This window comes from Bos indicus x Bos taurus, chromosome 5, assembly GCF_003369695.1.
Source record: "Bos indicus x Bos taurus breed Angus x Brahman F1 hybrid chromosome 5, Bos_hybrid_MaternalHap_v2.0, whole genome shotgun sequence".
NCBI lineage: Eukaryota > Metazoa > Chordata > Mammalia > Artiodactyla > Bovidae > Bos > Bos indicus x Bos taurus.
In genome coordinates this window covers 118,508,495-118,527,357 of record NC_040080.1, presented here as the reverse complement: position 1 = coordinate 118,527,357, position 18,863 = coordinate 118,508,495, and positions in this window count along the sequence as shown.

Sequence of the window (18,863 nt, the reverse complement as noted above, 5' to 3'; positions counted from 1 at the left end):
GTTCGTTTTATAGTGTTGGGAGAGATTATGCAGAGGTCGTGACTGCCGTCTGACCCGCCATCTGGACTGGGGCAATTGGAGGCTTCCCCGCCCCAGCCTGCTCTTGGAATGTACATTCTGCCCACCACCATTCCATAGCCGGAGCTGCTCCGAGGATTGCACCTTGAGAGAGTCAAGTGCTGTTGAGACCATCTGAACTGAACATATGATGGAACCTCTATATGAACTTTAAAGATACTGATGGACGGGTGTGGAGTTCTACTCATTTTGCCTTGGCCTCGGACAAGCCTGGGAAGTTCCCTTGCTGATTAAACCACGTTAACTTCTCTTGCTCATAAAACCTGCCACTTACCAATCCCAAGTGGCCACTGTCTCCTTGACCTCTGTGTGTGTGTGTGTATGTGTATGTTTAGGGAGGAAGGGGAACAATTTGCAAGCCAATACATAGAACTGAAACAAGCCAGTCACCATAACTTCTGTAAAATATGACCTACTGGATCACACAAAACAAACCTGTGAACTTCAGCTATCTGTGACCTTGGAATACTTATGTGACTTTGAAGAAATTCTTGACAACCTGCTACTTCCCAGGACAGGCACATTCATCTCTTTTGTTTTTCCTTACTGTTTCCTTTCTTTCTACTATTCTCTTCCTCATTATTTACTCTTTGTATCTCTCGATGTTCTCTGTCTCCTTTCTCTGTACTTTCCTTAATTTTCTATTATAGAATAGTTATCTTCCAGCCCCACTGGGGACAATCAGGACTACAGAGATTATAATTTCCTACACGGAGATGTTTTCTTTCCTTTCGTCTGAAGAACTGCTTCATTTTCTCATTAAGAGAATGTTGCATATGTGTAATGCGGTATCCTTTTTTTTTCTAGCCCAGATATCTAAACTTTAATTTAGGGAACCAACACACTCTCAATAAATACCATTCCTCGAGTTCTCATCAGAGAAAATAGGATAATAAGGTCAATTTTCTCTTCACCAGAACAAGTGTTTAGGTTTCTAAGTTGATACTCCCTTGGATATTTTTAAGACCTCGCATTTATATTGAGGTCAAGACTTTAATTGTGAAAGTCCAAAGATTTTTGCTTCCCTTAGGAAGCCACTCAAGAAAAAATGCTGTTGCTATTTTTGCAGCAGCATTTTTCTGGAGGCACTTATTGTCAGTTAACATTGCTTCAAGTGAGCAAAAATTATGTATCAGCAATTCAACCAACTATAAAGATAATAGAAATAGTTTCTGTCCTCTAGAAACAGTATTCAGCAAACTATCAAGATTGCCAGGAGAAATATCAATAACCTCAGATATGCAGATGACACCACCGTTATGGCAGAAAGCGAAGAAGAACTAAAGAGCCTCTTGATGAAAGTGAAAGAGAGTGAAAAAGTTGGCTTAAAACTCAACATTCAGAAAACTAAGATCATGGCATCTGATCCCATCACTTCATGGCAAATAGATGGGGATAAGAGTGGAAACAGTGACAGACTTTATTTTTGGGGGCTCTAAAATCACTGCAGATGGTGATTACAGCCATGAAATTAAAAGATGCTTACTCCTTGGAAGAAAAGCCATGACTAACCTAGACAGCATATTAAAAAGCAGAGACATTGCTTTGCCAAAAAAGGCCCATCTAGTCAAGGCTATGGTTTTTCCAGTAGTCATGTATGGATGTGAGAGTTGGACTATAAAGAAAGCTGAGTGCTGAAGAATTGATGCTTTTGAACTGTGGTGTTGGAGAAGACTCTTGAGAGTCCCTTGGACTGCAAGAGGTCCAACTAGTCCATCCTAAGGGAAATCAGTCCTGGGTGTTCATTGGAAGGACTGATGCTGAAGCTGAAACTCCAATACTTTGGCTACCTGATACGAAGGGCTGACTTATTTGAAAAGACCCTAATGCTGGGAGGGATTGAGGGCAGGAGGAGAAGGGGACAACAGAGGATGAGATGGTTGGATGGCATCACTGACTCAATGGACATGAGTTTGAGTAAACTTCGGGAGTTGGTGATGGACAGGGAGGCCTGGCATGCTGCAGCCCATGGGGTCGCAAAGAGTCAGACATGACTGAGCGACTGAGCTGAACTGAACTGATGGTCTGTGGGCCAAATTTTGCTCACTGCCTGTAAATAAAGGTTTATTGAGACACAGCTTCGCTCATTTCTCCCCCGAAGTGGCTATGGCTGCTTTTGTGCTGCAGTGGCAGGGTAGAATAGTTGTCACAGAGACAGCATGGTTTGAAAACCCTAAAGTACTCTCTCGACCTTTGCAGAGAATGTTTCTGACCCTGCTAAGGAAGCCAACACTGAAGTGTGGGGAGTGGTATGGAGTGGACCAGGAGACACAGGCCCCTTTTTGCTCACTTTTATTATACTTTATGCTGGATAAAGAGGCAAAGCCTGCTGTTTCCACTGTAACCACTACATACTTCTTATGTAGTACTTGTCACTGAGGAATTGCAGTTATTATTTTTAAATAATTGTCTCTCTTACTGTTGCTGCTGCTGCTGCTGCTAAGTCACTTCAGTCGTGTCTGACTCTGTGCGATCCCATAGACGGCAGCCCACCAGGCTCCCCTGTCCCTGGGATTCTCCAGGCGAGAACACTGGAGTGGGTTGCCATTTCCTTCTCCAATGCATGAAAGTGAAAAGTGAAAGTGAAGTCGCTTAGTCGTGCCCGACCCTTAGCGACTCCATGGACTGCCGCCTACCAGGCTCCTCTGTCCATGGGAGTTTCCAGGCAAGAGTACTGGAGTGGGGTGCCATTGCCTTATCTGCTCTTACTGTTAGATTGTCTTATTCAGCAGACACTGAGGATCTACTTTGTGCCAGGCATTGCTCTAGGCGTGGAAGGTATGGCAGTGTGTAACAACAACAACAACAACAAAATATTGGCACACCTTCTTTTTCTTTCTTTGCTCTCCTTCTACCTCCACCATGGAGTTCACAGTCTAGATCTGGGGTTGCAAATCAAAATGGCTTCAGAGACCAGGCTGGTAATGTGAGTGAGTGAAGCAGTCTGTTTGGGATGCAATGCCAAAATACCATAGATGGGGTGGCTTATAAACAAATGTTTATTTCTCATAATTTGGAGGCTGAAAAGTCCAGGGTCATGGGGCCAGCCGGTTCAGTGTCAGCTTCTCGTTGACAGACTTCTTCTCACTGTAACCTCACATGACTCAAGGGACAAGCAAGCTCTCTGGAGCACTGATCCTATTCATGAGGGTCACACCCTCATGACCTAACGGCCTCCCCAAAGTTGCAACTCCTGGTATTATCCCCCTTGTGGGTTAGAATCTCAATATGTGAATTTTGCAGGGACATGAACATTCAGACCATAGCACCAGGTATAAGATAGATTCACCTAAAAACAATAATTTTTGTGTTTGTTTTGGCTGTGCTGGGTCTTCACTGCTCTGCGCGGGCTCTCTCTAGTTGCAGGGCACAGCCATCTCCTTGCTGTGGCTCCTCTTGCTGCAGAGCACGGGCTCCAGGGCGCTCGGGCTTCAGGAGTCACAGCACCTGGGCTCACTAGTTGCTGCTCCCGCTTTCTAGAACACTGGCTCAGTAGTTGTGGTGCGTAGCTTAGCTGCTCCTCGGTATGTGGGACCTTCCCAGATCAGGGATCCAACTCGTGTGCCCTGAATTGGCAGGTGGATTCTTTACCACGAACCACCTGGGTAGCCCAGTTGTGAATGTTTTTAACATTTCCTTTCCCCTATAGAATTCTCTTATCAACAGATCATAGCTCATCTGCTTCTGTTGAAAGTTGGTTTTCCAGGCTTGCTCAACACAGGTTCTTGGGTAAGAAACAGTCAAGAGACTGTCTCTATGATCTGTTATTTCCATTCAGCATTCTGCATCCACAGATGTTTAAATGTAGATGTCTGATAACTCTTTGCAACTCTCTAAATCCTACTTTAGTTTGTAAATAGCCATCTCAAGAGAAAACTAGGAAGAAAATCAAGTGAAAGGCGTTTCTGCAGATGGATTCAGATTAGCATTATTCATTAACCTCAGCAGTTTGTGCTGGTTAATAATCGCTAACACACTGCACTTGGGAGATTACTTATTAGGTGGTATAAATGTCCCTTCAAAGACATTCTTGCTATTTCATTTAAAAGGCAATGAATTAGCTCTGGACATCTGCCAGCTATAATTTCCATCTAGTGGAACTGTGCTCCTACATAGCATATTAGATTATAGTGCTGGGAAAATTTCACCATCAAGCAACATCTTGTTTCCTAGTGAGGGAAAGAATTGAAGACAAGAACAGTGTCAGGAATGATGGTAAAACTTACGTATTATTTTTTGACACAAATTGTCTTATATTTATTTTAAAGTATCAAGTAAATACATACTTGGATCAGGAAATAGATGCAATATGACATATTATTTTGAAGCATGGTATGGAGTGTGATAGTTCAGATTCTAGAGGCATACAAACCTGGGTTCTGTCTGTCAGTCACCTGCTAGGTGTGATGTGGGCAAATTACTCAACCTCTATGAACCTCAATTTCCTCAGAGCAAAAGAAGGATAATAACAGTGATTCTGTGTGATGTTTTGAAGGTTAAGCATTCAGTGCTTGGAAGGTTCTTAACAGAGTGAATGGCACAGGTGGTGGTGGTAGTGTTGAGTCACAGATCATGTCCAACCCTTTGTGACCTCATGGACTATAGCCCACAAGGCTCCTCTGTCCGTGGGATTCTCCAGGCAAGAATACAGGAGTGGGTTGCCATTGCCTTCTTCAGGGGATCGTCCTGATCCAGGGATCAAACCCATGTCTCCTGAATTGCAGGCAGATTCTTTACTGCTGAGTCACCAGGGAAGCCCCTGTGGCACAGGTAAGGCCCTTAGTAAATGGAAGTTATACTTATTATTCAATCAAATTCTTCTAGAAATTAATCTATGCCTTGTTTTAAAATTTGATGTATAATTTTGGAAAAAAATCTTTTAGACATCACTTTGTAGGGTTTGAAATGAGAATGACTAGTTTAGGGCTCAGTTTCTATCATTTATTTGTGTGATCCTGGACAAGTCATTTGTTCATTCCTGCACTGATCCACTTGTGTATTCAGCGTAACTTGGTTCTATTCTATGGCAGCTTTTAGATACGGTGGATAAAGAGTGAAGAAGAAAAGACAAGGTTTTTATCTATATAACGGTTACACTTTAATATGTTAGACAAAAAAAGTATATAACAAAATAAATGTCAAAATAATAAAAGAAAATACTTTGAAATGATATTATAAAGAAAAACAGGCCACTGTGTTGGTAGGTAATTGTGAGGGACGGCACTAGAGTGTAGCGAGGTTTGAGATGTTATTTCATTTAAGACTTGAATCACAAAGCAGCAAAAATGCAGAGATCTTTGAGAAGCATATTCTAGAGAGAACTGTCGAGGAAGTTCATGTACACCATGGTGAAGAATTTGGATTCAATTTTAAGAATAATAGAACGTCACTGGAAAATTTTAATCAGGAGAAAGGCATGTTCTGATTTTTATTATTTAGTCTTTTGGGGGATCTTTTTCCTCCATGTGAAAAGTGGACAATAATGGTAGTTACACAATAGGATACCAGAGGTTTAAAAGAACAGTGCAAATAAAGTGCTTGGTACTGACATATATAACCTCAAAATACAGGTTGAGCATTATTATTTTTGTGTAATTGGTGCTGTTTTCACTACAGCTGCTTTGGACTGAATCGTGTCACCCTCCCCCCATTTCGTGTGTTGAAGTGCTAGCCACCCAATGTGACTGTGTTTGAGATAGGGCCTGTAGGAGGTAGTTGAAGTTAAATGAGGTCGTAAGGATAGGCCTTTGATGGGCTGGTGCTCTTATGAGACTAGGAAGAGACCCCAGGAGGTGAGTTTGGATGGAGTAATCTCCATCCAGTCTTACTTGGTTTTCTATGTGAACAGCAGCAAGCATCTGGTAAGAAACACTGGCCAGTGGTAGACATATTGTCCATGAAGATGAACCAGGAACAAGATTTATTTTAGCTAATACTCTGAGTACATGAACTAAGCAGTCATGACTTCTAGGTTCATTAGCTCTGAAGCAATGCTTTGCAAATCTGTCTGCATTTACTAATGACTGCGAGATTTTAAAAATCATAGATTCCTGGATTCTACCTAGAGAGATTTTGATTTAGTAGTTTAGTGATGGAACCCTGTAATATGTATTTTTGACACAATATCTCAAATGCTCTGCTAAATTTGGAATGTACTGGTTTTAGAATATAAAATGATGTCATAATTTTTGTTCAAAAACATCAGCCTTTATCTAGAGGACATCTGTCCCTAGGAGATTATGGTTATTTAAACTGAGAGCTTAGTTTGTTTTTTTTTTTTTAATGAAGCTCTGCTATGTAAAACATGATTTTAAGAAGCTATGTAGGACCACTCTTTGGTTCAGTGCTTGAGAATCTGCCTGTCAGTGCAGGGGACATGGGTTCGAACCCTGGTCCAGGAAGATTCCACAAGCTGCTGGACAACGAAGCCTGTGTGCCAGTTTTTGAGCCCAGGCTCCAGAGTCTGTGAGCCATAACTAGTGAAGCCCACTCCCTCTAGGACCCTTGAGCGGCAACTATTGAGCTCAGATGCAGTGACTACGGAAGTGTGGGCGTCTAGGGCCGGTACTCAGCAAGAGAAGCCACTGCAGTGAGAAGCCCGTGTACCTCACCTAGAGAAGCCCCCACTTGCTGCAACTAGAGAAAAGCCCACGGACAGCAAAGAAGACACAGTGAAGCCAAAGTGAATAACTAAACAAATAAACTAAAAAAGCTGTGCAGACTGAGAGCACAGACATGCGGACATCAAGGGGGGAAAGAGGGTGGGAAGAGGTGGGCCATTGGGATGACACATATACACCATTGATACTATGTATAAAATAAATGACTAAGGAGAACACATAGCTCAGGGAACTCTGCTCAGTGCTCTGTGGTGACCTACATGGGAAGGAAATCCAAAAAGAGGGAATCTATGTATGGCTAGTTCACTTTGCTGTACAGGAGAAACTAACACAACATTGGAAAGCGACTATACTCCACCAGTAATTCATTGAAAAAAAAAATGTGCCTCAAAATGGCTTTGTACATGTCCTCTGGATGTCGAATTTATAGACTGAAATCCCAGTGACACTACTTACTAGCTATGCAATGTTGGGCAAATTGTTTGACTCATTTTATTCATCTGTGACTGAAATGATGATGATAATGCCCCAAATCCTAGACCAAGTCATATTTAAAACCGACATAAGAAGAAATACAAAGTCTGAATAGTCCCGTCTATTAATTGAACCCATAATTAAAAACTTTTCCACAAATTAAACTACATCTCAGGTGACTTTGCTAGTTTATTCTAGAAAATAATAAGAAATAAGGTCACTCTTACACAAACTCTTTCAGGTAAAGGGAAAGGATAGAATACTTTCCACTTGCTTTTTGAAGATTGCAAAACAATAATAAATCCTGAAAAGCATTTATGAAGAAAGAGTTGTTATTGGTCATGCTCAACCATTGTACAAAACAGTTAGCATTAGCCCACCTGAGACTCCATCCTTAGAAAGGCCTGTTTGCAGCATTAGCTCTTGGCTGGTGTCTGGAAACTTGGATTTCAGGAGTATTCCCCCTGTTCCCTGGTTGATGAGTGACACACTGGGCCTAAACAGTTTGTGCAAGAAACACGATTGCTCTGGGAATCTGGAATTTTAGTATGTGCTAGGCAGGATGCCTCGGAGACGGCAATGGCACCCCACTCCAGTACTCTTGCCTGGAGAATCCCACGGACAGAGGAGCCTTGTGGGCTGCAGTCCATGGGGTCGCTAAGAGTTGGACATGACTGAGCGACTTCACTTTTACTTTTTGCTTTCATGCGTTGGAGAAGGAAATGGCAACCCACTCCAGTGTTCTTGCCTGAAGAATCCCAGGGATGGGGGAGCCTGGTGGGCTGCTGTCTCTGGGGTCACATGGAGTCGGACACGACTGAAGCGACTTAGCAGCAGCAGCAGCAGCAGGCAGGGTACCTATGTGACCAGCCCGGGATTATTAACTCTGGGCACTGAGTCTCTAATGAGCTTGCCTGGTTGACAATACTTCTTCTGTGTTGTCACAGTTAAATGCTGGAGGGATTCAGCATGTCCTGACTCCACTGGGAGAAGACTCTTGGAAACTTGTTCTTGGCTTTCTCCATACTTTACTTCTTGTGCTTTTTGCCTTTGTTGAATTTGCTCTGTATCTCTTTGCTTGTATAACTAAATACCGAATCCTGTGACTCCTTCTAATGAGCCATAAAACCTGAAGGCACCGCCGGAGACCCTCAAAAGATACATGCACTACAGCTTTAACCAATATGATGTCATGAAAGAGCAATAAAAGATACAAGAATTATTTACATATAATCATGTGTGTAGAATTAAAAAAAATAAGTTTAGCAAGGCTGTTAGGTGCATCATCAAAGGTTTTCAAATTGGCCACATTTCTTTTTAACAGTAATAGAGTATAAGAAAATCCAGCAGTATCAAATAGTATTAAGGACTCTGTGTTGTTGTTGATTAGTCCCTAAGTCGTTTCCGACTCTGCAACCCTATGGACCGTGTAGCTCACCAGGCTGCTCTGTCTGTGGGATTTCCCAGGCAAGAATACTGGAGTGGGTTGCCATTTCCTTCTCCAGGGGATCTTCCTGGCCCAGGGATCGAATCCACGTCTCCTGCATTGGCAGGCGGATTCTTTACCACTGGTCCACCAGGGAGGCACTAAGGACTAGAGTAAATCTGAGAGATGTGTAATACTGTTCTCAGAAGAAATAGAAAATACTACTGAGAGAAATTAAAGAAGACCTAAATATTTCTATGGATGTGCTATATTCATGGATTAGAAGACTCAGTATAATAAATATGAAAGCATTTTCCAAATTGATTTATAGATTTAATGGCATATCAATTAAAATTCCAATTATTTTTTAGTGAAAAGTGTCAAGCTGATTTTAAAATTTATATGGAAATGTCAGGGACCAAAAATAGTCAAGACTCCTTTGAAGAACAAGATCTAACCTAGGTCTCCTGCATTGCAGGCAGATTCTTTACCATCTGAGCCACCAGGGAAGCCCAAGAACAAGCCAGGAGGACTCATTTTATTCAATAGTTGCCATAAATAAATATATGTAAAATGTTTTTATGTAAACATGCTTTTTGCATATTGTCTATGTATATACATATATTTACATATGTACATAAATAAGTAACTATTTTTATTTATGACAATAATTTTATTATGGTGCAGCAGGGAATGAACAGTCTTCTCAATGTGCTGAATCAATTGTTTAACCACATGAAAAACAATATCCTGGGTCTCATAGAAATCATTCCAGATGAGTTATGGGCATAAATATGAAAAAGTAAAACGATAGTCAGTAAAGCTGCTAGAAGAGAACTTTACACTCAGTGGAACTTTACATGATGTCAGAAATATTCTGTAACCATGCTGTCCTTTACAGTAGCCACTAGACTCATGGGCTTGTTGAGCCCTTGACATGTTGCTAATGTGAATGAAAAACTGAATTTTTATGTCTTAAAAATTTTAGTTGATATAAATTTAAATTTCAATAGCCACGTGTACCTAGTGACTATAGTAATGCACAGTGCGGTTCTTTAATATATTATAGGAAACTATGTTTATAGCCTTGAGATGAGGAAAGATTTCTTAAACAGGACAGCAAAATGAGCAATTAAAAAGGGAAATATAATAAATTGGACTACATTAAAGTGAATACTTCTTGTTCCTACAAACTAAGCCATGAGATAATAGTACCCTCAATTGAAAACAGTTAAAAAATATCAAGCATTAATGATGATGTGCAGTGACAGGGATCCTCACACAGTGTCAGGAGGCATGCAAGTTAGTTCAACTGCTTTGAAGATAGTTTGGTATTTGTGTCCTGAAGTTGGAGGTATGTGTGCCCTATAACTCAATCAGTATTTTCCCAACAGCAGCACAAGCACATGTGCTGTAAATGACATGCCCAAGTATAGCCAAAGCAGTATTATTAGTTACAGCCCAAACCAAGAAAAAGCCCAAATAGTCATCATGAGTAAAATGAATATATGAATAATGGTAGGTTCATACAATGGACTTTTTAAAATAATAATACAAATGAATCACAGCCACGGAAGTAAACATGGCTTAATCTAATAAATATAGAATAAAAAAGGCAGACTAAAGAGAATATATAATGTCTTATTCCCCTTCTATAAAATTTAAAAAAAGGCAAAAGGGGACTGTGGGTTTAGAAGTCAGGATAGAAGTTGCCTTGGATGAGGATTAAAGAGTAGTGATTGGAAAGGGGCTTGATGGAACCTCCGGGGTGAACGGTGTCTTATTTCTTCACCTGGAAACCGCTTGCTTGGATATGCTTGCTATGTGATGATACACAGTTATGTGTTGTGCACTTTCCTGAATATGTGCTTTACCTCCAGAGAAAGGCCAGTTGACGAACAAATTAGATAATAAAAAGTGAGCTACAAAATAGAGTAAATATAGGTATTAAGACAGCGCATTCAAGTACAGAAAACAATGCACTCATTTCAGAAATAATGAGAGCCATCCTGTCCCTGTGTTGATTCAGGGCTCACATCCGCGTTCAGGTCTGGTTTCGGCTGGTGCTGCAGGACCCGCGGGTGGGCAGCAGAGGACCGCTTGGCTTCCACCCAGCGAGCGTGTGAGGCGGGCCTGCGGGCGGGTGGCTGGTAGCCGGGAGGCCTGGCAGTGGTCTGGGGACAGATGTCCTGGCTGGTGGCTGAGGGCTCTCAAACTGGCAGCAGGCAGGCAGTGAGCGTCCAAGCCGGCAGGTGGTCGGTGCCGGGGGATGATTGCAGGTAGTACTGACCTGCACTTGGTGCTGGGCTAATAGAGCTCAGAGATCGCTCCGTGCCCCGAGGAAAGGAAGGGAGGGATGCCATCAAACTCACAGAGGAACATGGCACCGGCAGGAAATCAGGCGCGATGCAGTTCTGAGAGAAGGGTTCTGTGCGGACGTTTTGGCATGAGTCTCGGAAAGTGAAAGTGAAGTCGCTCAGTCCTGTCCGACTCTCCGCGACCCCAGGGACTGTAACCCGCCAGGCTCCTTCGTCCGTGGGATTTTCCAGGCAAGAGGACTGGAGTGGGCTGCCATGAGTCTCCAAACCTGGTGGTGTTTTGAGTCTACAGGTGGGAGGCTGGGCAGCTTGGAGCCTAGGAGAGGGAACTTGGTTGCTATACAGTTTATGGAACCTAGGAAAAAATAATAGAAGTCATAAAATGTTAGCACCAGAGGGGAAGGTACAGCATACCGAATTCAACTCCCTCATTTTGTAGGAAAGGAGACTAATATTATTGAATACCACCCATTAATTCCTTTTTATAAGTGAATCCATTTGATCCCTCGTAACTATCCTGTGAATTAAATAGTATTATCTTAATTTTGGGCTTCTCAGGTGACTCAGTAGTAAAGAATCTGCCTGCAATGCAGAAGACGCAGGTTCGATCCCTAGGTTGAGAAGATTCCCTGGAGAAGGGCATGACTGCCTGCTCCACTATTCTTGCCTGGAGAATTCCATGGACAGAGGAGCCTGGTGGGCTACCGTCTGTGGGGTCGCAAAGCAGTTGTGCATGACTTCACAACTAAACAAGATTTTACACACGTGTCAGAGAAGTTAAGGAACTACCTCTGTGTCAGAACCATCGGTGCCATTTCCACTGTATCAAATAGCACATTATGGCAGAGTGGGGTCTAAAATTCAACCCTCAACTTGTAGGGTTATTCTATTTACAATGTGACAGAAATGACTGTAGTTTTATTTACATGGATTGACTGAAAAGAGGATTACAATTTCAGTACCTCTCCTACCTCACTTGAGCTGAAAACATGGGTGGATTGATAGTTTAAGTGGGAAGCAAGGGTTTCCTGTGTTTGAGGGTTATTGAAAATCTGATTTCTGCCCAAAATGGACTCAAATACAGAGGGATGCTTGAATGGATCAGCCATATCTTTGGATTCCAGTTGAATTTTCCATGTTCAGAGTTAGGTCAGGAAAACCAGAGTGCGTAAAGAAAAAAATAAGAAAAAACTCAAATAGGAAACTTCTAGCCAACCATTCTGAAGCTCTTTTTGGATGAGAGGTGAGCTGATGGACCGGGGAGAGGCTAATGACACCTTTGCAGCTGACTACGGTCACAGACGTATTAGCCCTGAGGCAGGAGTGGGAAAGACAATGGAAACACTCTGCTAGGAGAGAGAGGAGGAGGATTTCCAAAGCCACCTGAAAGGCGAAATAATTACAGTCACCTCAAATTTAGCCAGAAACATAGCATGGACCAGTTGCTTAACACCTTTATTCATCGTGTCTGAATTGCAGATAAAAGCTTTTTGTCTGCTTTCCTTATGGAGACATAAGAATACATGTAATTTTTGTTGTAAGAATGTTCCAACGATTTCGCAGAGAACCATATCTAAAGACAGGGTGTTGTTATTACTATTTCTTTCTGCCTTGTGTCTAAGGGAGATTTTGAAAGATACTATCAATGGGTTAGGTGGGTCAGGGATAAAACGTACCCCATCCTCCAGGAGCTTGAAATCTGTAGACCACAGACCATTTTCTCTGCCAGCCACTACATGTAGAAATGGAAATGAATACTTATCAGTATGTGGATAATGTCAGAGACTTCATTGCCTTGTCTGCTGGTGTTTAATCTCTAAAGACTCTGTTGTTGTTTAGTTGCTAAGTCATGTCCAACTCTCTGTGACCCCGTGGACTGTAGCCTGCCAGGCTTCTCTGTTCATGGGATTTCCCAGGCAAGAATACTGGAGTGGGTTGCCATTTCCTCTTCCAGGGGATCTTCCCGACCCAGGGGTCAAACCTATGTCTCTTACATCTCTTGCACTGGCATTCTTTACTGCTGAGCCACCAGGGGAGGCCCGCTGTGTTGTTACCTTGCATTAAACTCTCGCATTGTCATATGAGTTTTCTTATTCTATCTCTGTGTCGTGCTCTGTATTTTCTCCCTTTTTCTCTTCTGGCCTGTCCCCCTCCCTTCCTCCCCGCTTCTTTCCTTTATTTTAGGCATTCACTGACTGACATGAAAAGTAAAAATTTTTGTCATGGGAGTTCTCTTTTTCTGTGTGATGCCAAATATCCGAATACTTGGAAACACCTGGTGATTTGGCAGATTCTGTTCAGAATATTGGGCTTCCCAGGTGGGCACTATGGTAAAGAAGTAGCTTCCCATTGGGCACTAGTGGTAAAGAGTCTGCCTGTCAATGCAGGAGATGTAAGAGACACAGGTTCAATGCCTAGGTCGGGAAGATCCTCTGGAGGAGGGCATGGCAACCCACTCCAGTATTCTTGCTTGGAGAATTCCCATGGACAGAGGAGTCTGGCAGGCTATAGTCCATAGGGTCGCAAGGAGTCGGACACGACTGAAGCAACGGAGCACGCATGCATGTTCAATAAAAGACACATGGTCCTGTTTTGGAGTAGGCGTCATAAATAAAATGCCCCAGGGATAAGAGACATGTAGTTCTTTCAGTCCAGATTTCATTTTCTCCTGTGGTAAAAGATACTTATACAGAGAAAAATATTCATGACTGTGATGTAAAAAAAGAGACTGTGCCTGCTTGATGATGAACTATTGATACTCAGACTAGGGTCTGGAGACAAGGTTGGGAGGGTAGGAACTGTAGCTATTAGTCACCATATGGAAACATGGGTCTAGTTTACACATATTTTTCAATTTTTCAAGAAAATCCAGACATTTCCATTTTTAATGTGCAATATCCTCTCTTTCAAACATTAGCAATGATTTAAAAATCTTTTGAAATACCTCTTTAGGGCAAATAAAATATGCCTGTGTGTCAAATTCTGTTCACAGATCTTTGTCTACAGTCTTTGTGATAAGATCTTGGTGAGAAATTTGGATTTTAATTGCATACAATGGGAAATTATTGACTAGTTTTAATAGCAGTGATATATATATAACCTATATTTCCAAAACAACCTCTTGGCCACTGTGTGGAGAGTGGCTTCTGGGTGGGCAAGAGTAAAAGAAGGTCATGGCCTTTATCCAGGTAAGAGTGGTGGCCCTGATATGTGGAGGTGGCCATGGAAGTAGATGAATCTGAGTTACAATAAATTAGAAAAAAGCAGAATCAAGACTGTCTCAGAGATTTGAGGCTGAAGCAGGGTAGAATGTGATGCCATCTACCAAGATAGTGAACAGGGGAAAGGATTAAGTTCCAAGTAGGAGCAGAACTCAGGAGAAGGCAATGGCACCCCACTCCAGTACTCTTGCCTGGAAAATCCCATGGACGGAGAAGCCTGGAAGGCTGCAGTCCATGGGGTCGCTGAGGGCCAGACACGACTGAGCGACTTCACTTTCACTTTTCACTTTCCTGCATTGGAGAAGGAAAAGGCAACCCACTCCAGTGTTCTTGCCTGGAGAATCCCAGGGACAGGGGAGCCTGGTGGGCTGCTGTCTATGGGGTCACACAGAGTCGGACACGACTGAAGCGATTTAGCAGCAGCAGCAGGAGCAGAACTCAATTTTGGATAAGTTCTTCCTCTAATTTCTTACATGGAATGCTTAGTTCACTTATTATTTCTGTTAAAATTGATAGCATTTCTGTTTGACTCTATCAAGATTGTTATTTTTATTTTTTGGTGATTTCCTTCAATAGTCTATCTTATTTTTTATTTCCTTTCTGATCCAGACTTATTTAGGAGAACATTTTAAAATAACTAAGTGGTTCTGGCTTTGTTATTGACTTCTTTTATTGAATTGTGGTTAGAAAGTGGAGTCTGTTCAGACTCTCCTTTTATAAATTCATCGAGATTTTCTTTGTATCTGAAAGAAAACTGGTTCTTTTGGAAAGAAGTACATATTTTATATCAATTTTATTTTACCAGGGCTTCAAAATCTGAGGGCTTCCCAGGTGGTGCTAGTAGGAAGAATCTGCCTGCCAGTGGAGGAGACATAAGAGATAAAGGTTTGATCCCTGGGTCAGGAAGATCCCCTGAAGGAGGGCATGGCAACCCACTCGAGAATTCTTGCCTGAAAAATCCCATGGACAGAGGAGTCTGGCAGGCTACAGTCCATAGGGTCGCACGGAGTCAGACATGACTGAGTGATTAAGCCTGGCACATCCAGATTTACTTCAAGAAAGAATTATTGTTCTATTTAAATTAGAGTCTCTATCAGTGAAAACAGCTAATATAAAATTAACCTCATGAGGTTATGTTACCATTTTCCACATGTGAGTTTTCAAATGAACATTTCCTACAGAACCATTTACTTTAGATACGACTTTGACAAAGGTGGTTTCATTTTGGACCTTGTCCAAAGAAGCTTGCCCTCTTCCAAGGGATGGAGGCAACTGAAGCTCCTCCAGCATTACCAGGCGTCTTCAGGACTCTCATTACTGGACCGTGTTCCAGCCTTGCGCCACCTGCAGGCTCCAGGATGTGCTGCTCTTTGCATCACAGATGCTTCTCTCTCAAGTGTGTGCTTATTGTGATTCCCTCAGCTGCTTGCATCTCCTCTTTCTTTCACAAACCCTCATTTCTGTGAGTTCTTTGATAGCAACCCATGAAGTCCTGAATCTCATACACATGTATTTCTTGGAACTTCCCTTTCCAAAGACATATTTTGCAGCTGCTCTGCAATAGAGTGACAGTCTTGTTACTGCCATTTTAAATGGGTTCTTTTAGCCTCTTTTCTCTTCTTTTTAGTAAGCAGATGAGCAGAGAAAACTCTTGCCAAACCTCTATTTCTCATTTTGTTCATCTGGTTTTTTTTTTTCAGTTTTCTTAAACTATTTGGGAAAGTATAAAGTGTTTATTTCATAAGCATAGTTAATATTTTATACTCATTATATTTTATATTCCTCTGTCTGTGGAATTCTCCAGGCAAGAATACTGGGGTGGGTAGCTATTCCTTTCTCTAGGGGAATCTTCCCGACCAGGGATTGAACCCAGGTCTCTTGCATTGTAGACAGATTTTTACCATATGAGCCAGCAGGGACGCTCCTTATACTCATTATAAGATATTCAAGAGTAAACCTGTTTGTTTATTCTATACCACTTTGGATTTCAATTTACACACTTGTATATTCTCTTTGTTAATAGTTGAACTCAATTTTTAGCAGAAAGACAATATGAACAGGAGTCTAATGAAGTGCATTATAGCAAAAGTTCATGCCAAAGAGAGTCTATTTTACACAGTTTCTGAAATACCACCAAAGTGAAAGTTGTGCTCAAGGTGAGGTGAGGTAAAGAATTAAATTCAAATTCTTTTCTGAATGGTAGCCAATATTTCTAGTGTATATTGAAAATAAAGTAGCCTACCAGTTACTAAGTAGGCTTGAATATATTATTATAGGAAAAAATTATATGGGATTTAAATGCCAGCTCAGGAGGAGAGAGGCCTAAGTTAGCTTTCTTGCCTCCTCTGGTTCCATTTAGCTACAGCTTGCTTCTGAAAGAAGCAATCAGCAGTGGTTTATGATGCTCAGACATTTCTATGATGCATGCTCACTGAAAATCATTGATGTTTCTGCTTTAACTAGATTTAGCTACTTTGAGTTGAAAGCACTGTGCTGCCTGAAATCCCATTTTACTAAACCTGCCAGTGAGTAAAACCACTGAGTCCTTCAGGAAAGTGCACAGTTAGGGAAAGCTGCTAATTACAGCTACAATCAGCGCTAAAGCTCTACCTTAAAGGTACACAAATTCTGCCTGCTTCAGCGGGTCTTTCTATCCAACCCATGTGGTGCCATTCATGTGGCGTCATGTGGCTTAGCCTCTTTTCATGTGTTTCCTGGGATCCTGTGATTTTTGTGTCCCTGCAAAAATGCTTTGCAAGCAAGGCCATGCATCTTGTAGATATCTTTCCTTTCCATTCCTGGGATTCTAGGCTTTTCCTATCTACCCTCTCTCCCACTCCCCTTTAGCAAAACAGATACTTCTTTAAAAACTAAACCAGCCTCACACGCCATTATTTGTAGAACTGGCCCCCTCTGCAGAGAATATGTTACCTTGGGAACCAAGACAAATTATAGACTTATGGATTATAAAGTTCTTTTTTACTTTAATGAAAATTTAATTTGTTATGAATGGTTCATCATAGCATATGCCAAGAAGAGCATGCCAGAAATAACAATCTGAAGGAACACACGGGATCTAACGCTTCCATACTTTTCCAAGAATAAAGGAGATCATTGAACAACACATGTCAAATGCTATTACTGTCATATTGTTGAGGCCATCTGTTAAAAACCAAGATCAGGACCTGCTGCGTTCATTGAATTTGCAGTTCTGAAAAGGACAATGTCAAATGAAATTAAGTTGATTCTGTTAAGAGGAGAGTACCTGAGGGATTAAAACTTTTTTTTTTTTCCATAAAGATAAGCCCATGTGATTTGTATTGATGTCAGTAGGAATATAGCAGCCTTGGAAAAAAAAAAAACAACTTGAGTTATTTCACTATCCAGTTTTTGTAACACAAAATTGCAACAACAGTTTGTACATTTAGATATATATTTGAATGTATACTGTAAGGATGCAGAATATGGATATATATCAGATACAGTTGTACTAGGAAGATCTGAAATCTTTCAGAATAGATCAAGGATGACTGTAAAAGAATATCTGATAGCTTATAAATGAAAAAAAAATGTGCTGTTTCCTTTGATATTCTGTTGAGGCCTGAAAGTGGAATTTGAGTGGTTTTAATGAGATTCTTGCACACTTTTCAGCCATTCTTGCTTTTGTATTGAAATATCAATCTGGTTTTAGTAAATAATTATGTGGGTCTCCCTGTCTTCTAGAATGTTTCTTTGGATGGTATTTCAAGTGTCCTTGCTAGCATTCCATTTGTCTGTATTATATGCCTTGCCCCCCGTTCTCCCCCAGTTTAGCTTGGCTTCATACAAAGAGCAAAAAAATACATATATTCTTTCTTTCTCATTCTGTTTCTTAACTGATCAGGCTCTGTGGCTGGTGTTCTTTAGTAAAAATGTAGTTGCCTAAAGCATTAGTTCTTCATCAGTGGCTGAATGCATCACAGATCATTTTCCCATCTTAGTTTCTTTATCTATAGAATATTTAGAGTGGATTTAATGATCACATATGTCCCTTTTATCTCTAGAAGCTCAGGATCACAGGAACACTGAAATCTTGCATGTGTCCGTAAAGTGATGTAACATGCCCTGTTTAAATTTTATCTTGGCAAATGATATAAGGTTAATTATACATATATAAGTTGCAAAGAAAATGTTAAGAAGAAAATCATTGTGAAGATGATAATGTTTGACATTTGTTTACCCACTAGATGAGAACATACTTTCTGAATAGTTCTCAAATTTTTTCCTTTTTTTAAAAAAAGTCTTATTCCATGTGATAGCTTACTGTGAATGATGTCGGATTCGTGATCTCTGAAGAAGATTTAGCTCTGGGACCAGGGACCAGGCTTGATCACTCAAGAGCTTTTGTGCAGCAGAGCTTTATTAAAGTGAAAGAGGACAGAGAACACTTCTGACACAGACATCAGAGGGGGTGGAGAGTGGCCACTCACTAGTCTAGGCAAGGAAGCTATATACTTTTTAATTAGTTATTACAATAAATCCAAAGAATGTCTCAAGGTTGTAAAGATTTTACTAGGCCCACTCCCATAATTTACATTTTAAGATAACAGAGTTAGCCAGAAGGTTTTCAGGAAGGAGAAACTGTCCTCAAGCAGGACACATTGTTGTTATATAATCCTTAGTACAGGGTTTAAACTGAGTTGTTTGTTGTGTAATCATCAGTTCTGGGCTTAAAGAAAAAAACATT